Source organism: Theropithecus gelada, chromosome 11, assembly GCF_003255815.1.
Source record: "Theropithecus gelada isolate Dixy chromosome 11, Tgel_1.0, whole genome shotgun sequence".
NCBI lineage: Eukaryota > Metazoa > Chordata > Mammalia > Primates > Cercopithecidae > Theropithecus > Theropithecus gelada.
Window position 1 is genome coordinate 44,813,437 of NC_037679.1, and position 13,049 is coordinate 44,826,485.

The window sequence follows — 13,049 nt, forward strand, 5'->3', positions numbered from 1 at the left end:
AGACTGTCAATATTATGAATCCATCATGAATCCACTGTAATGATGTTCCTTCCCAATTTTGTGTTTTATAAAATTTCGTTAAGCTGGAATTATCAACGTTATTTATAAATGTGAAAGAAGACACAAAGATAGAGTCTATGACATAAAATACATGACCTCTTTTAAAGCTGATGTCCATTATGTATAGTGGTTAATCCACTTACAAACCATTTAACTGTATTATCTTTTCCACGTTTATTTATTTATTTATTTTTATTTTTCCTTAGAGACAGGGTCTCACTATGTCGTACAGGCTGGTCTTAGACTCCTGGACTCAAGTGCTCCTCCTGCCTCAGTCTCCCAAAATGCTGGGTTTGCAAGTGTGAGCCACCATGTCCAGCCTGTCTTTTCCTCATTTCCATATTATCTATCAGGACGCCATGAAGAATGTTGCAAGTAACTCAATTAGTGCATGCATGCATGCATTCTCTTTACTTGAGTTCAGTAATAATCTAACAAGTGAATCTGCACTTGTTAGAATTTTTATGGTGTGATGAAAATACTTCTGCCAATTCCATGATCTGAAGGTTGTTTCCATATTTCCCCAATCCTTGTCCACATTTCTTACAACCCTTTTTGCTCAGGTAGTTTTATTGGCGTAAGTATTTTAACTAAAGAGTTTAATGTAACATTTCTAGATTGTCTCTGACCAGAGAGACTGTGAGAATATTTTGGAAAAGAATATGCTGCCTAACTTATAAATGACCTAAGATAATAAATGTCTTTCTGCCCCTCAAAACTCTAAGTCATTTATTTAGCAAACCATGAACTCACTACGTCCTGTTTGTATTGAGGTCAAATTTTTTTTTTTTTTTTTGAATACTGTATGTACCAGGCATTGGGCAGATGTTGAAAATACAAAAATCAATAAAAGTTAGTTTTTATCCTTGAGGAGCTTACAGTCTAATGACAGAAAAAAGATATTTAAATACATAATACTTAAATATTTAAATATTTAAATACATAATGGTAAGAGACATAAATAAAATAATGTGAGAATGTGGAAGACCCGAAGCATGTGTCAGCTGGAATCTAAGTCCAAAGAAATTCGTAGTGTTCTCAAGTTAATATTATTTACATAGAGTTTTGTCTAAAAGTTTTTTCACTATAAAAATCATTCTGTTTTGAGATAATCACTTTAGTGAAACATTTCATCAGACCAGTCTTGGCCCACTGACATGAAACTGCCACCCACACCTGTATTTAGAAACTAATTCTTTTGTATATTTTTTGTGTGTATTTGTGCTCAATATAGTACATTCAGAACATTCCCAGGCATAGCTCAGAATGCTGATTAATAATCCAATTCAATTTCTATTTCTCATGAACCTGGGATCTATTTCCACACACGTATTGTTCAGCATGAAGGAAAAGCAAATAAATTCATTTCTTTGTGTGTGAGAAAGCAGGCCTAAGCTTGTTTGCATCTCTCTATGGCTCCTTCCAAGGGTTGATTTTCAAAAGCCAGATCTCCATCTTTTGTTGAGCTGAAAAATAGGAAACTTCCTTTGTGAAGGAAGAAGCCATATGTGAAAAGTTTTCATCCACCATGCACTGCCAATATTACTAAGTCTAACTCACTACCAAGGGCATTGCCTCATGACTGAATTTGCTTACAAGTGATTAAGGCCATAAATTACACAAAGAAAATGAGCATACAGCTAAAATAATTGCTCTAACACTAATTCTACCCTGTTATATCTTGCTAAGAATCCTTTGCCATCCATGCAGTCCCATCATGTTTATTGCAATTTTCAAGTCTGGCCTATTAAGAGTATTTCTTTTACTGAAACTTACTCCATTATTACCTTTAAGGATCATGAGGATTAGATAATGAAAACCTTTAAATTACTCCCTTTTGCAACCCTATTGCTTACAAGGTAGTCAAGAAGCTACCCAATTTTATTAGTATATTTTAAAAGCCTTGCAAAATAATCATGTTTATAAATATTTTTATGCTAGTAGTTCTGTGTCAATATTCTTTTCAGTTTCTATGCAAAGGTCTTTCATCCACAGAACTACAAAATTAAGAGAACTTCTGCAGTGAAATAATTTCCTTTCATGTTTTAAGTACTAGATTGATTTACAACTCTCCACTAAGATGAAAGTGTTCAAATTATCCCCCCACCCATCTTTCAAGTTTAAAAAGAACTAAGTGATTTTGCCTTTGGTATTTTACAATGTCAGTGAGCTTTAAAGAGCTTTTAAACAAATAGGATTGCCTAGGCAGCCACCAAGAATCAGATCATTATCTTCTTTGGGTTTCTATGCAATTGAAACAGTTTCACTGATTCAGGCCATGTCTCTCCAGGTACCTACGGTACCTTCATACTTGGGGCATCACTGATACTGTTCCCAGGAAACTTACCCAACTAGACTTTCCTTGAAAATCATTTCTCTTCCACTCCTCCCAGAGAAGAAGTACTACCAGGAGCCAGGATTACTACCATCTGGTGATATGGCCCCTCCTTCAATTTGAAACTTCCACCTTCTCAAATAAATCTCTTACTAAGTCTCCTGTTAAGTAAATACCATTTTCACAAGAGCCTTTCCAAGTATCACTCTTTTGCACTAGGACTCTTGCCTGCCACCCACATCCTATTCAAATTACAGTCTACTTTTCCCTCTTTCCTCAGGCATCAACAGTAGGTTTAAAGACAACTACTGCTATCTAAGTTTCTTTGCAGCTACATTGCCTTTGATGACCAAAAGTTAAGCTAGCTCATGAATTAAGACTTTCAAAGCTTCTGGGCGGCAGAGCGAGACTCCGTCTCAAAAAAAAAAAAAAAAAAAAAAAAAAAAAAAAAAAAGACTTTCAAAGCTTGGGACTTAATTCACCAAACAGGGACAGGGCATAACTAATATAAAAATAATAGTTCTTTTCAATTCTGGGATATTATTAGCTGTCACAAACAAAGCAGGCTTGGGCCTTTATCTCTCAAGAATGACAGATTTGAAATAAACACATGTTGCTTCATGAATATGTTGAATCTGGAGAAGCATTTTTTCAAGAGAGACATTATTTAGAAAGAACTAGATGGTGGTCTGTTGAATGGTTCAGCTATTTGTAATCATGTTATGTTAAAAGTTTCTATTCATAATAAAGACTATAATAAGCATTTCTGAAAAGGTAGAAGCCTATCTAAACAATTACATTTAATACAGTTTAAAGTAAAGTAGAATTTACTTGTCTAACACAGACTCAAATGCTACCACTCCGATTTCCTGCAATGTATTTAAATGCAACTTTACTTGCTCTCCTATCTTGTTTCTTTTTTGTATTCTTTTCAGCATTGATTACACTCTTTGCCATTATTTGTTTATATGTCTGTTTCTCCTATAGAATTCAACATTTAGATGTCAATAATCATTTGGTCAGATTTGTATCCTGGATCTTTTTTTTTTTTTTTTTTTTTTTTTTTTTTTTTTGAGACGGAGTCTCGCTCTGTCACCCAGGCTGGACTGCAGTGGCCGGATCTCAGCTCACTGCAAGCTCCGCCTCCCGGGTTCACGCCATTCTCCGGCCTCAGCCTCCCGAGTAGCTGGGACTACAGGCGCCCGCCACCTCGCCCGGCTAGTTTTTTGTATTTCTTAATAGAGACGGGGTTTCACCGTGTTAGCCAGGATGGTCTCGATCTCCTGACCTCGTGATCCGCCCGTCTCGGCCTCCCAAAGTGCTGGGATTACAGGCTTGAGCCACCGCGCCCGGCCATCCTGGATCTTTTGAGTAAATAACTGAATTGCATTTTATTATTTTTTTTAAAAAATCTATATTTTAACAATTTGGTAAATTGTTTTATATACCAACTAAATTATAGAAGCTTTAAAATGTTCTGATAATATGTTTTGAATGGAACATAAGTAAAGATAGAATGTTTTTCTTATCTGTTTTTAAGGTATGTCTTGTGGGACATGTCATATTTTTACAAATAAAATATTTTTTCCTGAGTCTATATATGTGCTGAATAAACACATAGATTGAAACCAAAATTGTTCCAATTAAATTTCTAAATTATAATTTTTAAGAATTGAGCTTTAAAAATATATATATTTCAATTATGTAAAGCTCATAACATATTCCTAAATGCATGGGCTAATATACCATCCATAGGCTAGTGCAAAAGTAACTGCAGCTTTTGCCATTATGGTAATAGCAATTATTTTTGCACCAACCTAATAGATTTAAAAGGTATTTCCTACTATGATTGAGGCTTGTAGACATGATGAAAATGGCCCAGACAAGTGAAATTTTAGTTTACCCCAAGTAGCTCTCATAATTCTTATATTTACTTTTTCTTCTTATTTTCAACACACTGGATCTACTGATGGGCTTTTAATTCAGGCTGACTGTATAAACATCCTGTGAGATTGCACTGGTGTTTTACAGGGATTTTTATTCCAGGGCAGCCAATTAGTAAACTGAACTGGGTTAGATATAGATAATTACCACTAGCATGATAGGAGATGTTTACTTCAAATTTGTTATCTTCCCTGTGATAGAGAACATATTTGTGCTTGAAAAACACAATTAATCCATGAAAATATGTATTCAGTGAATGATGGTTCTTCTCATGTTACAATATGTGATTTATGTGTTCCTAAACAGAGATCAGGGATATTCCCAAAGTGAAAGTTAACATGGATACAATATATTTATGGAATGAAAAAAAAAAAAGAAAAGAAAAGAATTCAATTGAGTTAGAAACATACATAAATAGAATTAAGAGGAATGTCAAGAATTCTGAATAGGTACGATTTTACTCACTATAGTTCTCTGTATATAATGTGGCATTATTAATTCTGTACAAATGTGCCTGTCTTTATACAAAGCATAGTTGAGAAGAATAAATATGCATTTGTGAAATTTTATATAAAGGGTCAGTGGAGCTATAGCAATGATTTATTTAATCTGGCCCATGGAAAATTCAATAGGGAAAAATTCAGAAGAAAAAAATGTAGGTTTTATTAATTTTTAAATGTTTGTATTTAAATTGATAAAATATGTGTATTTCTGAATATTTAATTTTATTTTGTGTAGAGGCAGAGTATAGTAAAATTAGTAAGTTCTGTCTATTTTATCATTTACTTAGTTTTCAGTCAATTATCAAACATGTTAGGCCTAGATCTGGTCATCAGCTCACTTTGTAGATGCCTGATTTATTCTAAATAATAATATGAAATTCCCCAATATATTTTCTTATATGATTAAGTGTGTATGTGTGTCTGTGTGTGTGTGTTACGTCTTCATAGAAATGGATTAATGCTAACATTTTTACATCATTGCTAATTTTTATACTTTATAATTAGACATTCTAAGTTATAATCTTTTTAACTAAATTCAAATATATTCCTCCATTAATTTTTCCATTTCTTCTACAAATATTTATTGAGTACCTTCTCTAGTCTGTGTTAATACATAATTATTCTCATTTGAATTTTCTCAATTCAAAACACATATGATTATTATCAAATGATTTATATGATTGTCTCAATTCAAAAAACATGATTACTATTTAAAAATAAAAATAGGATATATTATTTTGCCGTTATAAGTGCAAAATAAAAGTAGTTAATTTCTCTAGCATCTTGTTGACATTTCCTGAAGATGAACAACTATTGAATTTCTTGTGTACTCTTCTAAAACAATTTGATTCATATTTCTAAACAATATATGAATAGGTTTATAATGATTTACTTAATCATTATATGAGATCTATTCATATTAGTAATACAAATGGGTCTTTTATAGGCATAAAAGCTACATAATATTTTCTTGTGTTGATACATTATAAATTATTTAACTAGTTCTCTATTTATTGGTCATTAACTTCATTTCTAGTTTGTTTTAATTACAATGTTGCAATGAATAATTCAATGTATATTTTTGTATATTCTTCAGAGCTACCTGAGACCACACTAATAGACATAAATTGCTGGAAAATTTCACATACATTTTACATTTTGATAAATATGGCCAACTTCTACTCAAAACAACTACATTAACATACATCTGCACCAATAATATAAGATGGTCTTATTTTCCTATTCTTACACCACCACTGGATATTACCCAAGATTTCATATCTGTCAATGTCATGGGCAAAATATAGAATCTCATCTTTTGTTTCCATGTCTTTATATATGAGTGAAATTGAGAACCTATTTATATATCTATAGAATTTTTTCTAAAAGCTATTCTTTTTAATCTTTTTCTGATTTTAATTACCTTTCTTATGCCATCTTATTATGTTTTATACATGTGAACTAACCTGAGAAAAATGAGCTATTTGTTACATGTGTTGCCAATTCAAATTCACATTTTGCGTTTCTTTACTTTATATACATTTTATATATAGACCTTTTCAATTTTTGTGTAAAATTATAAACTTTTAAAAATCATTTTTTGTTTGAAAAAGCTACTCTCAATTATAAAATCATGTTAATTCAAAAGTCTTCTTTCAGCATTTTAGTTTTTATTAACATCTAAATATTTTATAGAAAAATACTTAAAAATGTATATGAGTAATGAGGTAAGAAAGCACATTGACTGTATTTTAAGTAAATACTCGATAACCGTATGTGATGGCTTCCATATTACAGAACATTTCCATTATCACAAAAGCCTTATTGGACAGTGCAGGTATAGAGAATGCTCTACCCTTATTTTCAGATGTTTATCTAGATAGTCCCTTAGATTTATTTTACAGATTAATAAAGAGTTCTCTGTGATAAGAGGAGAACCTGCACATGCATTTCTAATCTATTCTAAGGTCTAATAGAATGTTGGAGCCTAGAAGAACTAGAACAGTTTACCACCTGAACTACTAAATTTACATGCTGATATAAACATATATAGAACAGGGGTGAGGTACATAGAGCTTAAGAGACTCTTGAAGATTAGTTATTAAATAGTTGAAGCATCTTATTTTCTCAGATGTTGAGACAATCTATAGAGATTAACTACATTTCCTACTCTGTTAGTTTGTAGGAGAAAGATGACAAGAATTCAGTTTTCTTGACTCTCTAGTTAATCCAGCACCACACATTTGTTATCAACTTATATCCACATGGAAAAATAAATTATTTAGTACATTGAAGAAATATTCAATCAAGTACAATCACAGAAACAAAAGAAAAGAAAAATTGACCTTAACCACCTAGGAGTATCTGTTCAAGTATATTTGTGTCTTAAATGTGGACTTTCCTAAGTGTGGTCATGGTTATTGCTTCTTTCTACATGTCAGGCAGAACTCAGTACCTTTTTACACTCCTCAGAAAATATTGACAAGCTCCAAAAACATGAATGAGCAATGTATAACTTTATGAAAAATTCCACAGACAAAAGGTTCAGGAGGCTTTATTACACTCGGCACAGCAAATGCCTTAAAATTTTTCATCATGTATATCTACCATCGAATCTCTTCCACGTATGTCCTATTTCACAGAGTATTGAGCTCTCTTGAATCCTGTCTCCTTCTTTCTAAATATCTCCAGTCTCAAATGCTCACCTGCTTTTGCATAACAATTTAGATAATTTATGTTTAAACTATATAAAATTATCAGTTTACATAGAATAACTCACACATTTTATCCACTTTTCAATGCTGAGTACTTACATTTCAGTCATTGTAGTAACCACTCAATTAATGAAATATATTCAGTGGGGAATAACTAACAACTACAATTTTTGTTACATGTTCTACATAAGAAATTAACTTAGGTTTTATAGGTTGAAATTGAGTGTTGTAAACTTCTGAATTCATTGAAGAGTGTGTGTTATATAAAATGTGGCATTTTGTAAAAGGAGAAATTCGAGGAAATTGGTGAACTTGAGAGAGATGATTCTTCACAATTTTAAAGATGAAGGGTTTTTATCTTGTTCGATAGGCTGTAAAAGTAATACTTCATGAAGTAAGATAATTAGCAGAAGTGGTGATAGAAATTCACTGTAGTACAGAGAATTTTATTTAATAGTACACAGGACAGTCAGGAAAGTAATCCTACTAAATGTAACTCAGTATCTTCATTGAAAAAATATGTTTTTTTAGAAAGTTTGAAGAACATTAACTTTACGACTTAAATGTAAGTGTACATAAACAGTTCTGTTAAGATGAATCTAAATAGCCACAATACAGAAAACTAATCATAAGATGGAAATACACAGATATATGCATTCTAATATTAGCCAAGAAATGTTTTTCTTTTTCTTTTAATTGTGATTAAAATCACAAATCACATAATATTAAATGCACCATCTTTTTTTGTGTGTGACGGAGTCTCAAATCATTCTACTATAAAGACGCATGCACGTGAATGTTCAATGCAGCACTATTCACAATAATCAAGACATAGAATCAACCTAAATGCCCATCAATGACAAATTGGATAAAGAAAATGTGGTACATATACACCATGGAATACTACACAGCCATAAAAGAGAATGAGAGCATGTCTCCTGTGAGAACACAAATGAACTGGAGGCTATTTCTAACTGGAGGTTAGTAAGCAAACGAACACAGGAACAAAAATTCAAATCCCATATGTTCTTACTAAGAAATGGGAGCTAAATGATGAGAGCTTATGAATACAAAGAAGGGAACAACAGATACTGGGGTCTACCTGAGGGTGGAAGCTGGGAGGAGGGAGAGGCTCTGTCGCCCAGGCTAGTGCGATCTCTGCTCACTGAAAGCTCTGCCTCCCGGGTTCACACCATTCTCCTGCCTCAGCCTCCTGAGTAGCTGGGACTACAGGCGCCGGCCACTAGGCCCGGCTAATTTTTTTTTGTATTTTTAGTAAAGATGGTGTTTCACCATATTAACCAGGATGGTCTCAATCTCCTGACCTTGTGATCCGCCCACCTCGGCCTCCCAAAGTGCTGGAATTACAGGCGTGAGCCACCGTGCCCGGCCTCAATGCACCATCTGAACCACTTTTTTGTTTGTTTAATAATGTTTATTTTATTTGTTCCTAATTAAAATGTAAAAAACATGAAAATATAGGGGAGAAAATTCTATTATGTGTCAGCCACTTTGACAATTTTTATACATAATGTTATTTTTTAAAAAAACAAACAAACTTTTATTTTAGGTTTTGGGGTACATGTGAATATTTTTACATAGGTGTACCCAATTATTATCTTTTCTGCTCCTCTCCCTCCTCCCAGTTTCCACCCTCACGTAGACCCCAGTATCTGTTGTTCCCTTCTTTGTATTCATAAGCTCTCATCATTTAGCTCCCATTTCTTAGTAAGAACATATGGGACTTGAATTTTTGTTCCTGTGTTCGTTTGCTTACTAACCTCCAGTTAGTAATAGCCTCCAGTTCCGTCTGTGTTCTCACCAGAGACGTGCTCTCATTCTCTTTTATGGCTGTATAGTATTCCATGGTGTATATGTACCACATTTTCTTTATCCAATTTGTCATTGATGGGCATTTCGGTTGATTCCATGTCTTGGTTATTGTGAATAGTGTCGCATTGAACATTAACGTGCATATGTCTTTATATTAGAATGATTTATATTCTTCTGGGTATATATCCAGTAATGGGATGGCTGGGTTGAATGGTAGTTCTGCTTTTAGCTCTTTGACAAATCACCATACTGCTTTCCATAATGGTTGAAGTAATTTACGTTCCCACCAACAGTGTATGTGTTCCCTCTTCTCTGCAACCTCACCAGCATCTGTTACTTTTTGACTTTTTAATATTAATAATAATGATCCTGACTGGTGTGAGATGATATCAAATTGTGCTTTTGATTTGTATTTCTCTTATAATCAGTGATATTGAGCTTTTTTATTTCACATGTTTGTTGGCTGCATGTATGTCTTCTTTTGAAAGTGTCTGTTCATATCCTTTGCCCACTTTTTAATTAGGTTGCTTTTCTCTTACAAGTTCCTTTATAGATGTGAGATACTCTTTGTCAGATGTACAGTTTACAACTCCTTTCTCCCACTCTATAGGTTGACTATTATTTTGATAGTTTCTTTTGCTGTGCAGAAGCTCTTTAGTTTCATTAGGTCCCATTTGTCACTTCTTGCTTTTGTTTCAATTGCTTTTGGTGTCTTCTTTGCCTATTCTTATGGTCAGGATGGTATTCCTTAGGTTGTCTTCCAGGGTTTTAACAGGTTTAGGTTTTACATTCAAGTCTTTTTTTTTTTTTTTTTTTTTTTTTTAAATAAGCAATATGACTTTATTTAGTTACTTTGGAAACAAAACCCCCCAAATAATGCCTGAACCCAAAGGTACATAAAAATGGCCCAAAATAGTTTAAAATAGATTTGAACTTCATTTGCAGTTTCTTCCTCATAACATGAGTGCTTTCAGCTGGACAGCAGATTACAAAGCATCTCCGATAATTAAGGCAGATGATCAATCTGTGGCTGCATCTGTAACTCCTCCTGGGAAAACAAGCCTGTTGGAGTTGGGGGCTCTTCCCAGTTGTTTGGTCAGTTGGCCCAGGAAGGAGCAGTCCTGGCGCTGGCGGGTAGGGAGCCAGGCCCCACCTGTCTTGTCACTGCTCGTTCTGCTGGCCCTCTGTGACTGACGCTGACACGGAGCCCTGGCCCTTGTTGACATCACTGATGCACACCCACTGCCCGTCAACCAACTCCTTCCACAGGGTCACCTTATTTCTCCACCGGAGACAGCCAGGATGTTGGCTGTGATGGACCAGCTCACATGCCACACCACATCACTGAACTTGTGCAACAATTTAGGGGACCACGTATTGCCTGAGGCATCATCACAGGTCCAAATGAACACATGACCGTCCTGGGAGCAGCTGGCGATGGTGCTGGTGGGCAGGCCGATGGAGGGGTCCCAGGCCACATCTTGAACCCAGTCACTGTGCGCTTCTAGCTTCTGCTCCTCCTTCCACTGGCCATCCTCCTCCTCCTTCCACAGCTTGATGAGGTTGTCACAGCCACCTGATGCAAACCTCTTGATGTAATTGGGTTTCTGCCCCGAAGGCTGGTCTATGAGGCTTCCAGGTACAACAGCAGGGCCCAGCTGACGGCATTGCAGCCAATAGTGTGAGCGTTGTTGATCTTCTTTACTTCCCATTGGCCTTCCCCGGTGTACATCAGCAGGGAGATGGCCCCATCTGAGCTCCCACAGGCCAGGATCAGGCCATAGTCATGGGGGGCCCAGCACACCGAGTTCACTGAGGAGTCGTGTCCCGCGTGCTCGTGGCTCTTCTCCCAGGTGCCATTTTCCTCTCTCCAGATAATGACTTTCCGATCATAGGAGCACGATGCCAGGATGTTGCCATACATGGTGTGAGCCCAGGCCACTTGCCACACAGGACCCTCATGACCCCTGAGGTCGGCGATAAGGATCTGCCCTCCATTGCGCACATCAAAGATTTTGACGGACCTGTCTGATGAGCAGGTTGCCAGGCGGGTGCTATAGTAGTCCATCTGGGCGTCGTGATTCATGTCCTCATGGGAGGTATCCACAGTGTTAATTACTGACACCATGATTGTGGCGGTGGCTGCTCCGGGTCTCGGACGTGGCAGCTCTCGGCGGCGCCTCAGAATCACATTCAAGTCTTTAATCCATCTTGAGTTGTGTTTTATGTTGTGTAAGAAAGGGGTCCAGCTTCAATATTCTGAGTTTGGCTAGCCAGTTATCCCAGCACAATTTATTAAACAGGGAGCCTCTTTCCCATTGGTTGTTTCTGTCAGCTTTGTCAAAGATCACATAGTCATAGGTGTGTGGGTTTATTTCCTGGCTCTCTATTCTTTCCATTGATCTATGCATTTGTTTTTGTACCAGTACCATACTCTTTTGGTTACTGTAACCCTGTAGTATAAAGTTGGATAGTGTGATGACTCCAGCTTTCTTCCTTTTGCTTAGAATTGCTTTATTATTGCCCATTAGCGCTCTTTTTGGTTCCATGTGAATTTTAAAATAGGTTTTTCTAGTTCTGTCAAGAATGTCATTAGTAGTTTGATGGGAATAGCATTTCATCTCTAGATTGCTTTAGACAGTAAGGCCATTTTAATGAAATTGATACTTCCTATCCACAAACATGTGATGTTTTTCCATTTCTTTTTGTCTTTCTTTCAGCAATGTTTTGTAATTCTCATTGTAGAGATCTTTCACCCACCGCCGCCCCCGGTTAGCTGCATTCCTAGGTATTTTATTCTTTTTGTGGCATTTGTGAATGGGATTTCCTTCCTAATTTGGTTCTTGGATTGGCTATTGTCAGTGTACAGAAATGCTAGTGATTTTTGTACATTAATTTTGTATCCTGTATCCTTGCTGAAATTTTTTAGCCGAAGGAGCTTTTGGGCCAAGAATACTGGGTTTTCCAGATATAAAATTATGTCATTTCCAAACAGGGATAATTTTTGACTTCCCCTTTTCCTATTTGGTTGCCTTTTATTTCTTTCTCTTGCCTGATTTCTCTGGCTAGGACTATGTTGAATAGGAGTGGTGAGAGAGGGCATCCTTGTATTGTGCTGGTTTTTAAGAGGAATGTTTCCAACTTTTGCCCATTAAGTAGGATGTTGGCTGTGGGTTTGTCATAGATTGCTCTTATTATTTAGTGGTATGTCCCTTTTGTACCTAGTTTATTGAGAGTTTTTAACATGAAGGAATATTGAATTTTATCAAAAGCCTTTTCTACATCTATTTAGACAATCGTGCAGTTTTTGTCTTCAGTTCTGTTTATGTAATGCGCCACATTTATTGATTTGTGTGAGCTGAGTTAACCTGGCTTTCCATGGATGAAGCCTACTTGATCATGGTAGATTAGCTTTTTGATGTGCCACTGGATTTGGTTTGCCAGTGTTTTGTTGAAGATTTTTGCATCAGTGTTCATTAAGGATATTTACTTGAAGTTTTTGTTGTTGTTGTTGTTGTGTTTCTCTCAGCCTTTGGTATAAAGATGATACTGGCCTCATAGAATGAGTTGGGGAGGAATCTCTTCTTCTCAATTTTTTGGATAGTTTTAGTAGGAATGGTACCACCTCTTTGTATATCTGGTAGAGCTTGGTTATGAATC

The 13,049-nt window shown here is 35.6% G+C and overlaps 1 pseudogene across 1 annotated transcript; it reads right to left on the minus strand.

The window, feature by feature from the left end:
- Positions 1-10,186: 10,186 nt before the first annotated feature.
- Positions 10,187-11,570, minus strand: LOC112635183 (annotated as a pseudogene). Its single transcript, XR_003121870.1, has one exon. The product of XR_003121870.1 is annotated as a protein SEC13 homolog pseudogene (transcript).
- Positions 11,571-13,049: the final 1,479 nt, after the last annotated feature.